Source organism: Tenrec ecaudatus, chromosome 8, assembly GCF_050624435.1.
Source record: "Tenrec ecaudatus isolate mTenEca1 chromosome 8, mTenEca1.hap1, whole genome shotgun sequence".
Lineage (NCBI taxonomy): Eukaryota > Metazoa > Chordata > Mammalia > Afrosoricida > Tenrecidae > Tenrec > Tenrec ecaudatus.
In genome coordinates, this window is record NC_134537.1 from 127933997 (window position 1) to 127953682 (window position 19686).

The 19686-nt window shown below is 42.1% G+C and overlaps 1 pseudogene; it reads left to right on the top strand.

The window, feature by feature from the left end:
- Window positions 1-448: 448 nt before the first annotated feature.
- Window positions 449-1546, top strand: LOC142454477 (E3 ubiquitin-protein ligase RNF113A-like; annotated as a pseudogene).
- Window positions 1547-19686: the final 18140 nt, after the last annotated feature.

Below are 19686 nucleotides of genomic sequence, written 5' to 3' on the forward strand. Positions count from 1 at the left end.
GCCCTCCTGACCCTTGGCCCTGAGTTTGAGTCTGCCATGCAACTAATGGGTCAATCCATCTCATTGAATGTCTTCCTCTTTTCCTCAGCTCCATTACATGATTGGGAAAAGGAAGAAAGCTGGGTGGTGTAAGATATGAAAATATTAATAATTTATCAGGGGTCCATGAAAGTGTGAGGGTGGGTTATGGAGGGCAAGAAAAGAGGAGCTAATAACAAGAGCTCAAACAGAAAGAAAATATTTTTAAAATGATGATGGCAACATATGTATCAATGTACTTGATACAATTGAAGTAAGGATTGTTAGAAGAACTCAGAGTCCCCGATAAAATGAGTTATTCAAATTCTTTGAAAAAGGGAGCATTCTCGCTGCGCTTTCCCGGGTCACTGCTCCCCTGCCGCGCAACCACGCTCACACCTGGGCGCTGTCTACAGCAAGCTACTCCAAAATGGCACAGCAACTTTCTCCCAGGAAGTCAGCCTATCAGGTATGCACCTTCCTCTTCAAAAAGCCGGGGCGGAAAGCCGCTGAGGGCTGTAGGAAGCGCCTTGTCTGCGAGCGCGAGCCGGAGGAGAGCAGCAGCAGCAAGAGCAGCGAGGAAGGCAGCACCGTGGTTCGCCCGGAGAAGAAGCGGACGATCCACAACCCGAAGATACAAACGACGCGTGGCAGCGGTAGACAAAAGGCGCCTTAGGACCACTTGAGCAGCGAGGAGGAGAACGAGCCCGAGGGTCTCGGTGTGGTCTACAAGTCCACCTGCTCCGCCAAACCCGTGGGGCCCGAGGATATGGGAGCGACCGCAGTCTACGAGCTGGACACCGAGAAAGAGCGCGATGCACAAGCGATCTTTGAGCGCAGCCAGAAAATCCAGGAGGAACTGAGGAGCAAGGAAGATGACAAGATCTATCGGGGAATCAACAATTATCAGAAATTCATGAAGCCCAAGGATACGTCAATGCGCAATGCCTCCTCCGGCATGGTGAGGAAAGGTCCCATTCGCGCGCCCGAGCATCTTCGTGCCAGGGTGCGCTGGGACTACCAGCCAGACATCTGTAAGGACTACAAGGAGACCGGCTTCTGCGGCTTCGGAGACAGCTGCAACTTCCTACACAATCGTTCCCATTACAAGCATGGGTGGCAGATCGAACGTGAGCTTGATGAGGGTCGCTATGGCTGGCGTCTATGAGGACGAAAACTATGAAGTAGGAAGCGACGATGAGGAAATACCATTCAAGTGTTTCATCTGCCGCCAGACCTTCCAAAACCCTGTTGTCACCAAATGCAGGCATTATTTCTGCGAGCGCCGTGCACTGCAGCATTTCCGCACCACCCCTCGTTGCTATGTCTGCGACCAGCAGACCAATGGCGTCTTCAATCCAGTGAAAGAAGTCATTGCCAAACTGGAGATATACCAAGCTGCTGGAGCGGGTGGGCCTCCCGACTTCCCAGAAGACCCCGAGGAGGAGCCTGTCCCCATTACTTAAGTTCCTCCTGATTTTGGAAATCTCAGGATAAATAAATGTTTTGTGGTTTTGGAAAAAAAAAATTCTTTGAAAAAGAATGATGTCCTTCCTCTGGGACTGTTCTCTCTGGGCCACTATCCACAGCCTGTGAGATCAACACCCAAATGACCACAGTCCATGGGACTTTCAAAGTCCATTGCCAGGGCCATGATTCAGATGCATCAATTCTTCTGTCTTCTTCAGTCAATGTCCTACTTCCACAGGCAACTGAAGATACCAAGGCTAGGGTCAAGGGAACCTTAGTCTTCAAAGTAACCTCCTTGCTTTTCCACCCTTACGGAAGTCTTGTGTCGCAAATTTACCAATGCATTGCGTCATTTGGTCTCCTCACTTTCAGCGAGCAAGGTTGTGTTACCTGCATCGTTCAGGTTGTTTTTAAGCCTTCCTCCCTCCTGATGCCAAATCCTTCCTCATATAATCCTTTTGGTAGTTTGCTCTTACTCCAGAAGCTCCACTGGCACTATTGACCCTTGATGACCCTTTAGGTATATGGAATACTGGCGACAGAGCTTCCAGGATGAGGGCAACATGCAAGCCAAAGCAATGCAACAAACTGACAGAGTGGTGGTTACTAATCATGCATATTAAATACATATGTTGAAAGAATATAATACACACACACACACACAACTCTCCTGCTTTTAAACAACGCAGTATCTTTTTTTGTTTGTTTGAACAAATGCCTCTTGATCCATGCTCAGGTTTCAAATAAGTGTTCTGGATTTCTGATTCTTCATGATGATATGGACTCTCTTATGATCCCCATGGGTAAATGCCTGTGAATCATCAGCAAAATACACGTAAAAACCATCCTGGGATGCTCGGCTCTCGTGCTGGCACCAACAATGATATTCTTCCTCTTGTGAATCCAGTTTGAATTTCTGACAGTCCATAGTGATTTATATGGTTAAAGTATCCTCAGAAAACTTTAACTTGCATGTGATAATACTAATATTGTTCCATAATTTCCCCATTTTGTTGAATTATCCACAAAGGACAACAAAAAAAGTCTATGCTAAGAGCTACTTTGCAGAGAACAATGACATCGTCCAACTGTAAGCATCATCGAGGTAAATGACAAGAAAATGAACTCACTTTTTCCAATGATATTTGCACTATGATCAGAAATAATAGAATCAAGAAGACTTCACATATTGAAAGAAATGAACGTCCAGGACTTTGAGTTGAAGTTGACTGGTTTCTAAAACCAGAATTCCTCCTTCTAGGTCTGTGACTTTTCACCAGTGATTTCAACAAGCTAAGGTTTCAGTGGCCTCACGTGCGCAGTGAGGAACGACTCCGTGTTAGGATGTCAATACAGGCACTGAAGGCCTAGTGGAAGCATGGAACGCCCCAGCCTGTGTGGGGCGCACAGACAGAGAAGCGTGAGCCCAGCTAGAGTCTTTCGTCACTATATATGGAACAGGCATTGGTTAATGAAGTTTCTAAAATTTCAGTTCGCATTTTATGTCTTCCAAAAAAGGCATTTTGCTTTATTTGTAACTTTTCAGAATTTATTTTGACCAGTTAAAAATAAACTAAGCAAACTCTTCTTGTGAATGTGATTTCTTATGGAATGAAAGACATCTCATATCTAAACAGCTCCCTTTTAATTCCATAGGTTCATAGCAGTCAGACTTGGCGAAAGCTTATATTTTATGTTTAAATAATAAGCCAGATGTATTTATTAAAAATTGAAATCAGGATAGATGAAATATATTACAATAAGAGATGAGAGAACTTTCTAATGACTAAATTAAACAACTAAGGGATTAAACTCATCTTAAGAACCAGTTAATGGTGTTGATTGTACAGATCTCATTATCCTGTGAATTGTTAATTCATTTGCAAATAAGAAAAGTGTGAGACTTAATTAATTTTTGTAAAATGTTTGATGACATTATTGTTAGAGAAAGTGTGGATCAATATTATTATCACTTTAATTACTATGACATCAGTTTTCCTTAAGCCTACTTACTTTGGACCTATTTTTAAAATTAACTTTTATGATAAATTTTGCTTATTAGTCTGTTTTCAATAAGAAATACCATGTGTCTTGAAAATTGTAAAAATTACATATAAATGCTAAGCAAAATTAATTTCACAACCCAATATGTCAGCTGGAACTTGATTGACAAGTATCTTTAGTGCATTATTTTTATGTTTCTCAGATGACTAAAGCGAGAAACCTAGGAATACATGTTATACTATTATATTTTTTGGCATTAAAAATGTTTTCTTAGTCATTATTAAATATTTGCAAACTTTTTTGAGATAGCAGGGAACTTAGGGTACCCCACTTTATGATAGAAAAACTGAGTTTCAGTATATTGTCCTCGGTCCCAGGACTGATAAGTTGTGTTAGGGACCACTCACTCAGTACTGACGCCACTGTGTGTATCACATGCCTCTTCAAACGTGTTTCCCTTAAAATTCAGCATGTCCATTCTAACAGAAGAACTATGGATGAGCATTTGCTTGTGTGTGTGTGTGTGTGCATTCCATTCACCTCTGAGATATACGACACTAGGGTATTCTGCTGACTATCTATAGCGCAAGAGGCTTGGGTGCAGGATAGGTTATGCGTTCATCTGCTAACCACAAACTCAATGGTCACAAATCGGAATACAGATGAGGCTTTCTACTCTCATATAGAGCTACAGTTTCAGAAACCCACTAAGGTAGTCCCACCTTGTTCTATTGGGTCACTATTAAGTCAGAGTCGACTCAATGGCAGTGAATGAGATCTATAGCACGTTACTGCATATTTTAAAGTGCATTATGGTAGTTCATTAAGACTTGAGTTTACAGTCATCAGCAAACACATGATGAAGTGTGTTAAATTAGCCAAACATTGGGCGCTGAAATTTAACTTTTATATCCAGTTCGTACTTAAAGGTGCCCTTTTGTCTTATTGAAATCTGAATTAGAAAGATGGTAGTATCTGTGTTACTAGTTCTCACTTTTGGAATATGAAGAAACTAACTTTTATTCTCACCAGTTAAAAAGAATCCAGGAATCTTCATGTTAAGCCAACCTCTCTCTGAGTTGGTAATTATTATTTGTGTTCATAACAGAACAAGATAAAACAAAAAGTTTCTAAATCTGAAAGAACAGAAAAGCTTAATATAGCACCAAACCGTCCCTCACTAAGAGATTCCAAATGGTAGGGGAATACGAACTGCAGAGGAATCTGGGTAAAGTGTATTGCCCTGAAAGTAACCGCAGTTAAAATTAATAGCACGACGACATTTCTTTCACCAGAAGTGTGAACAACTTGGACATTTTGTAGATCTGAACAAAGTTGACTTTCCCTAGTATAGCCTCCACTTTTTTTTCTGGAGTCCTTTTGATTATGATAAACATAAATTAATTCCACTGCTTCTCATTTTCTTTGATTTACTTGAAGTGATTAGAAATACAAATTATATTCAGTGTCTAAAGGACCATAACTGCAAAGGTTATGTTTGGAAGATTCACTTAAGTTGTGAAAATATTCTTCACATAATACTGATGCCAATCTCTGAGGAAAAAATTCAGCATTTAGTCTTTCTCCTCATCAGCTCAATGAATCAACTTGATAACTGGATAATTTGTTAATTACATAATTGCACGTTAAAAAATTTCCATCATATTTGCAATGGGTAAGTGACATTTTTATTCCGAGATTTATAAGATTGTTCCCTTCAGAGATTGTAGTAATATGGGAAGTGATCCACATGTAACTATCACTGAAATTATATAGGGAAGACCGAAGAAACTACAAATTACTAACTATGATATGGATTTCTGCTTTTAAAACACTTTTAAAGCATTATTGTACATGAATTAATATGAAATGTAATTTGTGCCCTAGTCATAAAATGCCAATTAACTTACAAAGAACTAAAATAAAATTAAATACATTAATTTGAAAAAAATTATTGTGACTCGTGCAGGCAATAAGATTTATGGCCTTACCCTGCAGCATTTTAGAGATTTCGTGTTTTAAGAAAAATGCAAAGTGTAATGCATGATTCTGTGAATTTATTTGTTAGCATTTGTGTCCACTTAAAAGGTAGATACGTTGGCAGTGCCTGGTCTCCTCAAGAACATGGATCTGCACACAGATCTTGCCTCAACTTTTCAATAGCTGATGGCAAATCGCTTTGTCGTACTCTCTCCTGCAGGGCAGATGGTTGCCATGTCATTAGCGCTACCGTTTCCTCTTCAGAAGGTGGTCAGTATAACTCCAGTCAGAGATTTGTTTAAAATATTTTCATTTAGGGTCATGGTTTTCAAGGTCAAGTTGTTCTGAGGAGTTGGGGAGAACGTACGGGATCAATTTGGACACTGTGGGAAAGGTGCCACAGTCAGACACAGAATGAATTAATTAGGATCCTGTTGAAGCTACCTCCTCACAGGGACACAAGCACACGCCTTGAAACACATCTTTATGATTTGTTAAATGAAATGAAGAGCTGCGGACTTGCCAAGAAGAAAGCTGTTCTGTGAGCAGGCCAGTGAGAGGGAAAGCCTGACAAGGAGAACGAGGCAAGGGTCAGATCATCAGTTTGCAGTGCGACTAGAGCAGGGGAAATGGCATGCTTGGGGGTTTGAACAAGAGGAGATGGGTCAAGGTGCAAGAGGTCATCTCAACAAGGACAAGCCATGAAGTGATTCAGGAAGCACAGGGCAGAGGAAGAGAGTTGAGAAAACAAATGATCCTGGAAGCCACATCCTGGAGAGAGATGATGGAAGGGGTAGCCAAGGCGCTGACAAGATTGGTAGCCAACTGCCACGCAATAATTTCTCCACAGGCAGGAAGTCACCAAAGTGGAAACAACACAAACTTATGTCACCGAGGCCTCGTGGTTTCAAGTTCTCCTTTTATGTAGACGCTGCTTTCAAATTCCATATGGATGAACACACATTGTCCATGGTTGTGGCTGTAAGTTTAACAGTGGCACAGTGACCATATTGCAAATTCAGTACCAGAGCATTTCCAAAGGACGTGTCTGCCAGCCCTGGATTAACAAGAAGGGAAAAAATATATTGCCTATATATTTGTATATTTAGTGTTTCTGGGAAAATACATTTTATAAACTATTTTACAGGAAGCTTATACCAGGAGAAAAGGGAACAAAATAAAGCACAATGTTTAGCTTCATCGGGTTCAATGTGACACATAGACAATCTAGCTGTGAGACAGAAACACATAGCACATATCTGGAGATGATTGGTCAGTATAGCACAGGAGCTGGACACATGGGCTACTTTGTTTAACCTCAAATCTTGGCCTCCTCATTTCCAGCTGTATGGCTTGAATCCAGTTAAACTTCTCCCTGATTCAATTGGTCAAGTGAAATAGCAAGGATAATGATCAGTACCTTTAATATCACCGTGAGAATTAAAGAGTTTCCACCAACAAAGTACTTGGAAGCAAACCTAGCTCTAAATAACACCCTATATCTATTATTCATTAATAACTTTTTAAACAAATCACAATTTAGCATCGCCCCTATTATATATATATATATATATATATGTTAGATAACAGCACAATGTAAAATAGTTACTTACTTTAAACTACTATTCTGTTATCCTGAAAATACCATTGCTTTGTTTGGGGTTTATACTAAACTACTAAAGATGCCTTGCTCCTGTGTCGTTACCAGCTTTCAGAGAACATTAGAGATCCCAGTTCCAGTTGCTCAGCCAGCTCCTAGTATGAGAAGAGCACATTTACATAGCACAATGCGGACAGGACAGATAAAAGGGAGAACACTGCTGCAGGCCATCTCCATTCACGCTTTCACTGGAATTAAGCCCTTGAGTCAGGAAACAGAAGATGGACTGGTTGAGAAGCTCAGTTAGAAGGCCCACACATCGAATTCCTGCAGAAAACTGCTGTCCTTGATAAAATCAGGATATCTCTCCACCAGCACCCCCCCCCCCCGGGTGACATCTGTTGTATTGCAATCATAGCTGCATTCATGATTGATGGGGCATGTCTGTTATATTTCAGGTCTTTCTTCCATAGTATGTGACGGGGGCAGTGGGCACACTGTTCATTCACAACATTCATCCGCGTTGCTCCCAGAATCTCAAGGTCAACAGTCACTCTGGGCATCTGGGTTGACTTTTAGTCACTGGCTTGACTAATTGATGGACCGTTGCCATGTGTGCATAAGACACGAGGAAAGAGGAGGATGAGACATATTGGGACAAACTATAAGCAATGTCATAAATCCTGAATAGAGAAGTGAATTGCATTGCAAGGGAAAGAGCCCCAGCAAGGTGTGATGCATTATTCTTTTTAATTTGGAATAAGAGCCACAGGAACTCAGGTGAGGAATTGATAGCAAGGGTTTCTATGAGCCAGAATCAATGCAGAACCAACTCATAAGGACAGCCGCATCATCGGGAGCTAACTGGAGTCACTTGGCTCTTGGGCAAAGTCGTCTATTCAAAAGCAGCAACAACAACATGAATGCATTTAGTTTATGATTTCAAGTCATTAGTGAAATAGAGTGAGGCATACTGATGTGCATCCAAGATCAGAGCATTACAGAATGCTCTTTTATATAATTTCAGGGGATCTTCCAATATTTAAACAACTGAGAGGAACTCTCAATAGCCACGACCCCCTATTCTCCTTCTTTTGTGTGCTGGTTAACATCCAACCACCAATGACAGAGTGGTGGCTGGTAAAATAGAGCTCCCCACACCGAGAACGGAGTGGGGTGTGAGCTGTGGCTACAGCAGCTCCAGGCTGGATCTGTCACAAACCATCTTTATAAGCCAGGCTTGTCAGTGCTCCGAACTGATGAGGTAAGTAGTGATTAAGGCTAAGTGGATCCTGTTAATTCAGCAACACTTTACAATAATTGAACATGAATAAAATGGTAAATTATAATCAAAGTCCTTTGGGAATACAATCCAAAGCTACCTAATGCAACATTAGTTCATCGTGACTAATATAATTATAATTAATATTAAATGATAAACGAATGACTAGCTTCTTGCTCTTAGCTTGAATGCTCATGCGAGAAAAGGGCTGGCTGGCATTTGACATTGAAGGGCAGGGGTGGGAAGGAAGGGGGTGGAAGAGCTAATCAATAATTTTGTATTGCAATTTCTTCAATGCAGCACTTTCCTACAGAAATGCTTTGTTGACTTATTCAGTACTTGAACTAGGATACTTTTCCATTTAACTATGATTTTCGGAAAAGAAGAAGAAGAAAGCAGAAAGGCAGGAAGAAAAGGAAAGAAAAAACGAAAAGAGAGAGAGAAAGAGAAAGAACGGAAAAGAAAAGGGATGGCTGGGGGGGAGGGGTTGGGGGCGGCGGGCAGCCAACCTAGAGATGATAGTTACCGTCTCCTGAAGTGAGTTCTAAGGTTTCAAAACCCAAAGTATGCAGGAGGCAATAACATGTTTGCTTTAAGAGCTTTCGAGATGGAAGCAGCGACCTTTGTGTTCCCAATAATGCCTGATAATTGAATGTAGACACTGCATATTGGAAAATAAGGTACTTGTAAGGCAAGGATCTTATTCAACGAGCCCTTGAAATTGAGGGGCACAGTTTATCTGAGATTGTGAGCCCTGCCTCAAAGAACCTCAATAATCATCAGCAGTGGGGATTACCACTTTCTACAGCGAGGGCAGCGCAATTTTTACAGCAGGTCATTCAGAACAGAAATAAAGAGACAAACGGAAGCGGAGGGTGTTTCCACGATGCTGCCCCTGTGAAAATGGGTGGCAACACCAAACTCCTGATCCTGGGCTAAAAAAAAAAAATCTGTCATGGTCTGTGTAGTACATTGTTGAGTCTGATTATAGGCCACGACATGACAGTAACATAAACGCGCCGACTTAAAAGCCAAATGACATACAAAATGTCAAATGCAAAGGAAAGCCTCCTAGAGAGTGGTGGATCCGGTGACAGGACACACGTGACTACCTGGCCAGCTTGTCTCTTTCCCAGGGGCTGACACTTTGGGACAACTCGTATTGCAATGAAGGTGGCCCAAGCTCAGAGTCGGAACTGTCAGTCCACAATGACGAGTTTGTTTAGGACTCTGATTGACCACTCCCTTGTGTGTTGCTGTCACCCATCCAGGTCAGCAGAATGGAGTCCCCACTTCCAATGCCGATCGCTCTCCTTTCATGGACCACAGCAATGGCTCTTACGCATTCAGCAATTTCAAACCTCCAGACAGTAATAGCAGTCTCAATCCTGGGTCTCACATTCCATCCACATCCTTTGTGCTGAGTGTACTGTACTTTGATGCATCTAATGGCTTAGCTCTCATGCTAACACGAAACCTGAGGGTTGTAGGCAGGGTCACATAAAAACAACTAGAAACCATGAAAAGAAGCTATAAAGAAGCTACTGTCTAGCACCATCAAATAATCAACAGTGTCTTGGCATTAGCAAGCCCCGTTTACCTGGCACGTGCTTTTGGTTTACTTTTGTTTTGATTTTTTCCCCGTTCTTCCCCCTTAAAGATAAACCATGGCCTGCTGTGGTCGATTTCACAGGAGTCTAAATTCTGCTTGGTAACTAGACCGGGAAAGCAGCTTTCTAAATGACAACGTGCACCCTAGCTGATGTCTGCTTCTCCTGGGCACTCGCTTTAGCTCCGAAGGTGATCATCATGACCCTGGATTCGTTCTCCTGATTCTTTTGACTGCCGAGGCTCCAGCATCTTGACTGGATTGTGTGGGATCTGTGACCTCTGCAGCAGCATCCTCCGTTAATTGGACCATGGTTTTTTGCGCTGTTAGCTTGACACTCTAGGGGGGTGTGCTTTTACAAAATATAATGGCTTGTTCCTTTCAGGTACCTTTATAAATTCTATTCTGCCATAGTGAGACCTAGGAAAAGCCCTTTCGAGCAAACACCGTGTGCAGACTGGCTCCTAACTCTAGGAAGGGGCTTTTCATGGGTATAGTTGAAATGGTGCAACCTTGCATAAAATCTCAACTGAAGGAAAAGAAAATAATAAAATCCAATCACACATACACGACACTGTAAATCATACATTTAAATTTCAAAGGCAGACAATGAAACAGAGACCCTTGCAACCAATAGTAGGGAAACACATTTCATTAAACTGGATAATATCCCAAAGCATGAGGATTTTTAAAAGAATAATAACATAATTGCTCAATTAAAATCTTCCCCCAAATCAATATACAATGAGTTGATATTGTTTGAATAAAATATTTAAATGTTTAGAGTAGAATAAATATTCAAGAATTCCAATTAAATTTGCACCTGTTGATATTTTAATAATAATTTACAAGTGAATAATTACATTTAATATGGTCTATAAAGGAACAAAGCTGCAACTATGAATGCCGGACAGCAAGAACTCAAGCTCTGGGCCAAATATCAATAGCAATCTATAAATATCTGGGGACATACAGTACATATATGAAGATAGAGACAGTGGGGAGCTATGTGTGTGTATATCAGAAATAACAGCAGAACATACGGAACTTAACAAGAATCACTAATTATTTCTATCCAATTTTAACTCAATGTTCTTTCTGTTGATGTAGAAAAATAATCTTTCCAAAGCCATTTTCTTTATATTCCTTATATTTTTTTATGTTCTTCAACTTGCTCCTTTGCTGCTCAACCTAAGTAGGAGTGTGGATAACCCAAGACTGGTAGTCTTTTTCTTCGTCTTTCTCCTCTTTCCCAACCCCCACCGTACCCCACCACTTTCTCCTGTGCCCCTTCCCTCCTTACCTCTCTTCCTCTCTTTTCTTCCTCAGCTCTGTATTGGAAGAATTGTATAAGTATGAAGGGTCTCAGAGGTAAATTAACACATCAATGTTATTGTATTAAAAATTGAAGCCAGTAGAATTAGCGGATAGTCTACCACTCCATGTGTTCAAGATGCGAATATGAACACTTTGTCTTCTTGTGCACCATTTTTCTTCTGTACTACACCATCTTATAGCTTTAATTTCTAAAAGGTTTCCTAATATTTATTACTATATTAAGTACTTTAAGCCACAACTTATTATCTATTAGCTATCTGCTATTCAAGTAAGCTCATGTTTTCCCTGCATTTGTACAAATTGTTTCCAAAGAGCACAATAGTGGAAGGCGCTTTGTCATGAGAGAGTGACTACAGAGATCAGATTGTGATTTCAGCTCTACATGTAACCTGTTTATCAATAAATACTTATTTAGCACATGCTCTGTAGCATGTGGTATTCTAAATGTCAGGTATTTATTTAAATCATTTTATTGGGAGCTTTTATGGGTCTTATAACATTCCATACATCAACTGTATCACGCGTATTTGTACATATGTTGTCATCATCATTTCCAAAACATTTTCTACTTGAGCCCTTGTTATAAGCTCCTCTTTTCCCCTTCCTCCTCCACCCTTTCAGCCACTTGATCAATTACATAGTGTTGTTATTGTTTGAACCCTTGATCAATTATATAGTGTTGTTATTATTTTGTACCTTACACTGTCCATTGTCCCCCTTCATCCACATTTCTGCTGGGAATGTCAGCTTTTTAAAGATGAATGAAAGCACTGTCTTCATGAACCTATATCATCACAGAGAGACATAGAAACCATGCAAGCTGATAAAAGGAGGTGGAAGATAGATGATAGCTAGATGGATAGATAGAAATTCAAATAGTGATAACCAGGAGAAGAAGAAGAACCCAGGATGCTGACGAGGATACACAGAAGAGGGTTATGTTTTTGAGGGGTGCTCAGGAAAGGAACCTGAACGATACATGACCAAAGTGTAAGAAAGCAAAGATCTAGGGGAAGTATGCAATGTGAGAAAGGAAACAAATCTGGGACATGACACACATATTATAAGACTTCCTGGAAATTCATTTGTGGGAAGAGAAAGAGAGCGAAGCGAACACTTGTCGTGAATGTGTGGAGCAATAACGTCTGAGAGGGAAGAGTGATGTGGTGGGGCGGCAGGGTCTATGACACGCTGAGGTTGGTGGGGTTGGGCGCTATTGGGGCGTTTCGGATGCACAGTAATTCTATGTGCAACAGAACCAAACTCTGACCAGTACTTTCTGAGGAGACAAGAAGCTGAGAGCTTTGTGTAGAGACATAGAGCGATGTGATTGCCATTATGAGGGAATAACTCTATTGTGTTGCAAATAGATGCAGTCATACAAAGAGAGACGCAAAATGATCTAACAAACTACTGCAATAACCCAGAGTTACGTGGATGAGACCCTGGACAACGGATGCGCCCATGGAACTGTGTAGAAGTTGTAGAATGCTGGACTAATTTTGAAGGTAGAGCCAACAATATTAATGATAGTCTGGATGCGCCTTTTGAGAAAGGAGAATCCACAAGATGTCTCTTAAACATCCACTTGGGTATGCCAAGTACGCCATATGAATCTATGCATTTGTGCTCATTTGAGTGTTTTAGATTTTAGGTATAGCGTTGTGCGTTATCAGCTTTAAATGGAATTCAGAGCCATGAGACCGCGTGCTCTCCCCTAGAGAATGGCTCTGCAGAGAGAGGGAGTCCAAGGGCTGAGCTCCAGGATGCGCCATAGTTTAGGGGCGAGGAAGATGAAAAGAAAATTGCAAAGAGATATAAGAAGAAAGGGTTAAGAGGGAGAAGAAAAAAACATCAAATGTGATGCCCTAGATTCCAAATCAAGAACATGTCAAGAGCACGGAGGGCTGATTAGCTCTGTCATATTTTGCTGAGGGAAGCGTTAGAGGCGCTGCAGTTTGTGCGCTCAACTCCGCAAGGGGCGGCCATTAGTGCAGTGGCCAGAAGGGTGGGTGAAGCAGTGGGGGAAATATGATTGCAGTAAATTCAGTAGAAAAGGGGGGCCTAGGCATTGGGACCAGGAGAAGAGAAATTACGGGTGTCACTGAGATTGGTGCCGCTCAGTGTGGTAACTCGTGGTCATCAGCACCTCAAGGGCCTCCTCCTAGACAGACCATCCAGAGCCCTCTGCAGTGTGTATTCAGATTGGAAGAACAGAGTGATGTGTGATACAGAGGGGTGAAAATAAGTTAAATGTAATATTTCTTAGATTATATGAACACTAAGAACAAAATTAGGAGCTCTCGTAGCACATAATGGGCTGCATGTTAGGCTGCTAGTAGAAAGGTCAGCAATTTGAAAGATGAATCTATCGACTCCCCTAAATAGTTACAGTCCTGGAAACCCAGAGGGGCATTTCCACTCTGTCCCATAGGGTCACGTTGAGTCAGAATCGACTCAATGGTAGTACGTTGAACAGTAAAGTTGTTTGATAAAATTTTTGTTTGTTGAATGACAACATTATTAGTTATAACTAGTGACTAACCATTCTGTTTTTAAAAAAAAAATTCTCCTTTCCTTTAATGACAACTTCATTCTCAAAACAATGATGTGTATAGGCTCACAAAGACTAATTACAACAGTATTGTAGATGATACACCAGGAAAATTAACAAAATCTGTGGCTATACAGATGCTCGAAATCCAAAACCGGACTGACTGACATTGAGTAGATCCCAACTCATGGCCACCCTGCCACGCGGAGTAGAACTGCCTCTGAATTTCCAGGATGATAGCTCTTTACAAGTGTGGAAAACCTCATCTTTCTCCCACAGAGGGGCTGGCGGTTTTGAGCTGCTGACCTTGTGGGAAGCAGCCCAACTAGCAACCAAACCACTCTGCCACCACAGGCAGCAACAGAACAACAAGGAATGCCCATGCTCATTACCCCATGCAGGTGAAGCCACATGATTTGAAGTGTCATGGTAGCTAGGTCATAACCACAGCTTTGACCTGAGCACCTTAGAAGGTTCAATAAGGAAATCGGCATATAGAGTTATAGTCATATATATATATAGATAGATAGATAGATAGATAGATAGATAGATAGATAGATACCCGAAAGATGGGCTTACACAAATATTTCCATTGCTATACCTATGTGGATATTTTTTCTACATAAGAAAACATTTCTACCAAAACATTGCACACACATTTTACAGATAGTCATTTTAGTGTCACTTCCTCTGACAGTGTCACCCAGTGCCATCCACAGCTCACCAGTGATGCCCCTCTGACATGTCCTACTGAGTATCTGTGCACCGAGTCTTCGAGGAGGTGAGGCCATCAAATAGGTCCTACATATAGGACATAATTTTGACAGGTAGACATGTTGGGAGGGACAGTGTTTCAGGTAAATTGAACTGCCTGAGAAAACATACACTAAGTGAGAAAACATGCCCGAGTGGTGACACCTGGGTTAATGTCGTTAGTGCGATGAATGACAGGGAGGCTTAGTTGGAGGCATGAATGGAGACGCTCAGGCCAGAGGTAAGTACCATGATATGGATTTTGGATTTTTTCCCCCCTTGAGTTATGACAAGGACTAGTGTAAATCAGGCTGGCGACACCATCAGATCTCAGCAAGACACCTGTGGCCCTAACTTGATGGATGGACGAGAAGGAGGCAGGGCTGAATGCAGAGGCTAATTGAGTCACTGCTCTAAAAGCTCAGGTGGGAGAGAAAGGCAGTCCGGACTAAGCCAGAGAGTGAAAGGAATAAGCATAAAATATGTTAGAGATTTGACAGGATTTGGGGATGCTCAGGAAATATACTGTAGATCCAGCCTGAGCCGAAGGGCCTCGATATTTTTGGTACTGTCATTATGAACCAATGTAGCCTACAGGAGCTGCGGAACAATGAATTTGTCGGCGGAAATAAGAGTATAGCTGAGCCTATCCCTCTAACAAGACATGTTCCATTCATTCATTTGCCCTCCCTTGCTTTGAGGACCCTGGTCCCTCATAAAGGTAAACCACGAGGCTGCCAGGGGAAGGGTCAGCGAGTGGTACCCAGCAGCCTCTCTGTGGGGCAAAGACGTGGCCGTCAGCTCCTGTATAACTTCCCTAACAGGCAGTTCTCGCCGTGCTCACTGTGAGTCAAGCTCAGCTCCGTGGCCATCAGTGTCTTGTTCTCACTCTCCGCTTCAGCTCCATCACCTATAAAAGCATGGGTCGTAGTCTGAGATCCATCTGGCTGCAGTAATCCACGATTTCAACTATAATGATAAGGGTTTCAGTCTTAGCCTGCTGACGGTGAGGATTTATCAAGATGTCGTCAACCAAATGTTCAAGGGCAGACAGGAAAAAAAAAACACAAAAAACAAGTCCTAATGATTACTTCCAAGAGAGGTTGGGATTTAAAGATAAAGATTTGGAGACCAAGCGGCTAGAGTTGAGGATGATCTCATTTAGCACCTGATGGTGGAGGACAAGCTTGTCACAGACTAGACTTTCCAGAGCTAGAAAGGGCTTCATGCCTGGCAGCTAGAGAGAGTCAGCAAGACTCCCGTGGCTCTCAGCCACAGTTCCCTTCCAAGCTTGGCAGACGGTGCCAGTGTACACAGAGAGCTGGATCGCTCCACCTTAATGCACAGAGCCTCGGTCCCTCCACATACACACTCTCCAGGAAAGACTAGGCCAATACATATGGAAGTGTTAACTAAGCTCATGTGTTCAAAATACAAACATAAATAAAATAAAACCAGTTTTCTCATCAGATTTAGAGATTCACTGGCCTTCTGTTACAACTTTTCCCTGTTTTCCTGAAAAGGTCGTTTGAAGCCCCATCTCCTATACTTCTAATGAGGACTCTATTTGGATTTAGGATTTTTAAATTTTTATACTAATGAGTCAGCCTTAGCCTGGGTTCTCTTGAGGAGCAGAAGCAGTGAAGCATAATTATAGAAATATAAGTTAGATAGGTTTACTTAACATAGTTATTAACTTGGTTAGTAAGTAAGTAAAGTAAATATAAATTTACTTAACTTACCAGCACTTGTGGAGTCTGGTAGGTCCTAACTCTGCGGATCTGGTGGCAGCCTGAAGACCTATGCTTGCTCACAAGTTTGCAGGAGCTAGCTAGTAACCCCGGATATGCAGCTCAGGCAAAAAACTGGCAGCAGCTACTTACTCATGGGATAGCAAGGGGCTGGTGGACATCCAGTATTTCTGCAGGCTTGGACCCCAATGGGCTTTGTTAGAACATTTATTTATATAGTCCCAAACCCCAATGAAATGTCTCTTTCAGTGGATTAGCTGACCACCTACATCATGGGGCTTTTAGATTCTATTACATCATGAAGCAGCAGCCAAGCCCATTGCCTGCCACACTACTAAGGAGCATAGCCCAGCCATGCTGACACAGGACATTACGCATCAGCGCATCATACCAGAGTGGAGTGGGTCCCAAACCTAATTACTCCGAATGACCTTTCCCCAAAGAGCAGAGTAGATGCAGAGTAGATTATACACAGTGGGAAGAGAGTGCACAAGGAAGGGAAGCCACCGATTGCCGCAGATCCCAGAAACAAGCAGAGAGACACAGAAGGAGCTGAGTTTGGAATCTTTGCCTTTAGAATGGTAGATGAATTTTCATTTGTTTTAAAGCCAGCTACTTGCACTGTTAAGAAGCACTGCTGACTTTGTCTATAGCAACCCCATAGGGTGGAGCCGAATTACCCCTGGGTAACTCCAAGACTGGAACTCTTTATGGGTGCAGACAGCCTCGAGTCACCAGAGTCACTAGGGGTCAGAATGGACTTGACGGCAACGAGTTTGGTTTGGTTTGAGGGGTATAGTGGGTACACAGTGGGCTGCTAGCCACAAGATCAGCGATTCAAACCCACCAGTTGCTCCACAGAAGTGACATAAAATTTTCTGCTCCTGTAAAGATTTACGGGCTCAGAAATACACAGTGCTTCTTTGATCTATAAGGCTGATTTCAGTTAAAATTGACTTGATGGCAGTGTGTTTTGGGTTTCACTGAGACTTTCTGTTAGGGCAGCATCAGGAGACCTTCTATAGGACTCATTGTCAATGTCTTTGATCTAAGCCATCACTTTTTATTAATGTCAATGGAGGGTAGGCAATCAAAGAAATGCAACCTGGAAGATAGTAGGTGCCAAACAAGTATTTGCAGTCCCCTGCTCGCATTGGGCTGCTAACTGCAAGTTCAGAAGTTCAAAACCACCACCTCCTCCAAGGGAGAAAGAAGAGGTTTCTATTCCTGTAAAGTACTTGTCTTGGAAGCCCATGTCCATAGCTCTGGCCTGCCCTATGGGATCATGAAGCGTCAGAATTGATTCAGGGGCAGGGAGTCTGGTTCGGTTTCAGGCAAAATCTTATAAGAGAAAGATCCTCCAATCAGAGAACGTTGCTCTTTCCTTGCATTCTTTTTGTAGTGGCTGGAAATCAACTAAAATCACAAACAAATATGGACGTACCCCCACAGTGCTTTCTAGAAAACATGCGTGAAAGACAATCAATAGAGTCACAGACTGTAAAGCGAATCATTGAAAAAAATAAGTTTAAATTCGCACACACAAACATTCGTGTGACTTCGATCTCACCTCTTCGATAGCATTTTTCGATTGATGTGCGTATCTTCTCTGATTTTCGTTTCCCTTCTTTTTTTAAATGGTTGCTCACTTTACATTTAACTGTACTTTCAGTGGTTAGAGCCTACCAGCAGCTCAGTGGAGGAAGCTTTCACAAAGATTTCACCCTTGGAAATCCCACAGGGAAGCTCAGCTCCATCCTAGAGGGTCACTATGTGCTATATTGTCTCCAGGAGGCATGACTCGATTGCCGTGGGAGTCGCTAATACCTAGTCTTTCCTATTTCCCCTTTGCCCTGCTAGTTCCAAATACGGACCCATTGTAACCAAATTGGCGAGTTCTGCTAGAAAGAGGATTTGTCATATAGATATGCCAGTCTACGCTCATGAAAAGGAACCGGCCACCGGCAAGAACCGCCAGCGAGTGACATTCAAAATGGTTGTTCACCAGCTCATAGACCAGATTCCAAATTCCCCCCAATGTCACACTGTGTAAAAGGACCTTTGCAACTAATATGTAAGGTTCTAAAGTAATGTGCAAATGTCTTCCTTTACTAGTGGAGTATATTTGTTCCCCATAGATCATAACTGATCTGGTTGGCTGTAAGACTGAAACAAGATGCTAACATCGGTTGCATCCTTAACGGGGTAGCACGCATTATAGGTGAGCACACAGGTACAGCACCCCATTCATTCTCTGCCCAGTGTGTGTCGATGTATTACAATCTCCACTTTTCAAATGAGAAATCCGAGGTGCAAAGGCACAATGTGCTCAAGGCCATGGAGGTAGCCCTTGCTGACCCTAGAAGTCCTGCACCCCGCCAGGAGCAGTGCCAGCCAAGGGGTATTTCAGGTGATCTATCACATAACTAGAAAGCAATACGCTTCTGTGATGGGCGCTCTCCTCCTCGGGCACGTTGAGCCTTGGGGCGCTGTCATGCTGTAGTGATTTCCTGGCAGGGAAGAACAATTCGATTCCTTGTGAAATACCCTGGCATCCTTCCATCCCCCCGGAATGGAGGGCGGTGTAGCTCCTTCCGCAGTCATTGCAGAAGACACGCTGGGGTGAAGGCTAATATGTTCTTTTCGTCGCTAATTCTGGAAGTCTACCAAGAGCAACCATCATGTGAATTTGGCATGATTTCACTCAAGCTTGTTGCTCATAATTTCATTATTCTCCAGATGTTAACATATTTCTCCGTGATGCTAATCTTTCTTCTGCCAATTATCTTTGTCAGAATTATAAGGCAATTATCATTGTGGTTATTAATGCACAGTTACTCCACCAAAGTACAAGCTCCACAAGGGTGGGGCAGGCATTTGGTTGAGGGAGTACATCCCAAGAGCCTTCAAGCAGGGCGGTAGATGTAGAAGGCATGTGATAAGTGATGGTCGAAAATAAACAAGAGCACACCAGACTCACAGTTTTGCTACACAGCGTGGATGATATTACATCAGAATGCACAAACATATTTTCAATGATGGGATGAGTTGTACATATTTTTAAGGCAGTTCTTATGTTTCTGTCTAGTGATCACCTAGTAGAGACCATTCAACCCCAGAGAGATCCCTTCTTGGCGACTCCAAGAATCTGAAATTTTTCCCAACAATATCTGAATGAAATGACTGATGCTCAGTCCTCCCACATATTATCTTTCAATTAAAACGCTTCTCTGAAAGGATCTACTTTTGTATTATCACCATCACCTCGCCAGCCTGTGTGCCTCATTAACTGACAATTTGCTATCTTTAATTTTAATCAGGCAGGAA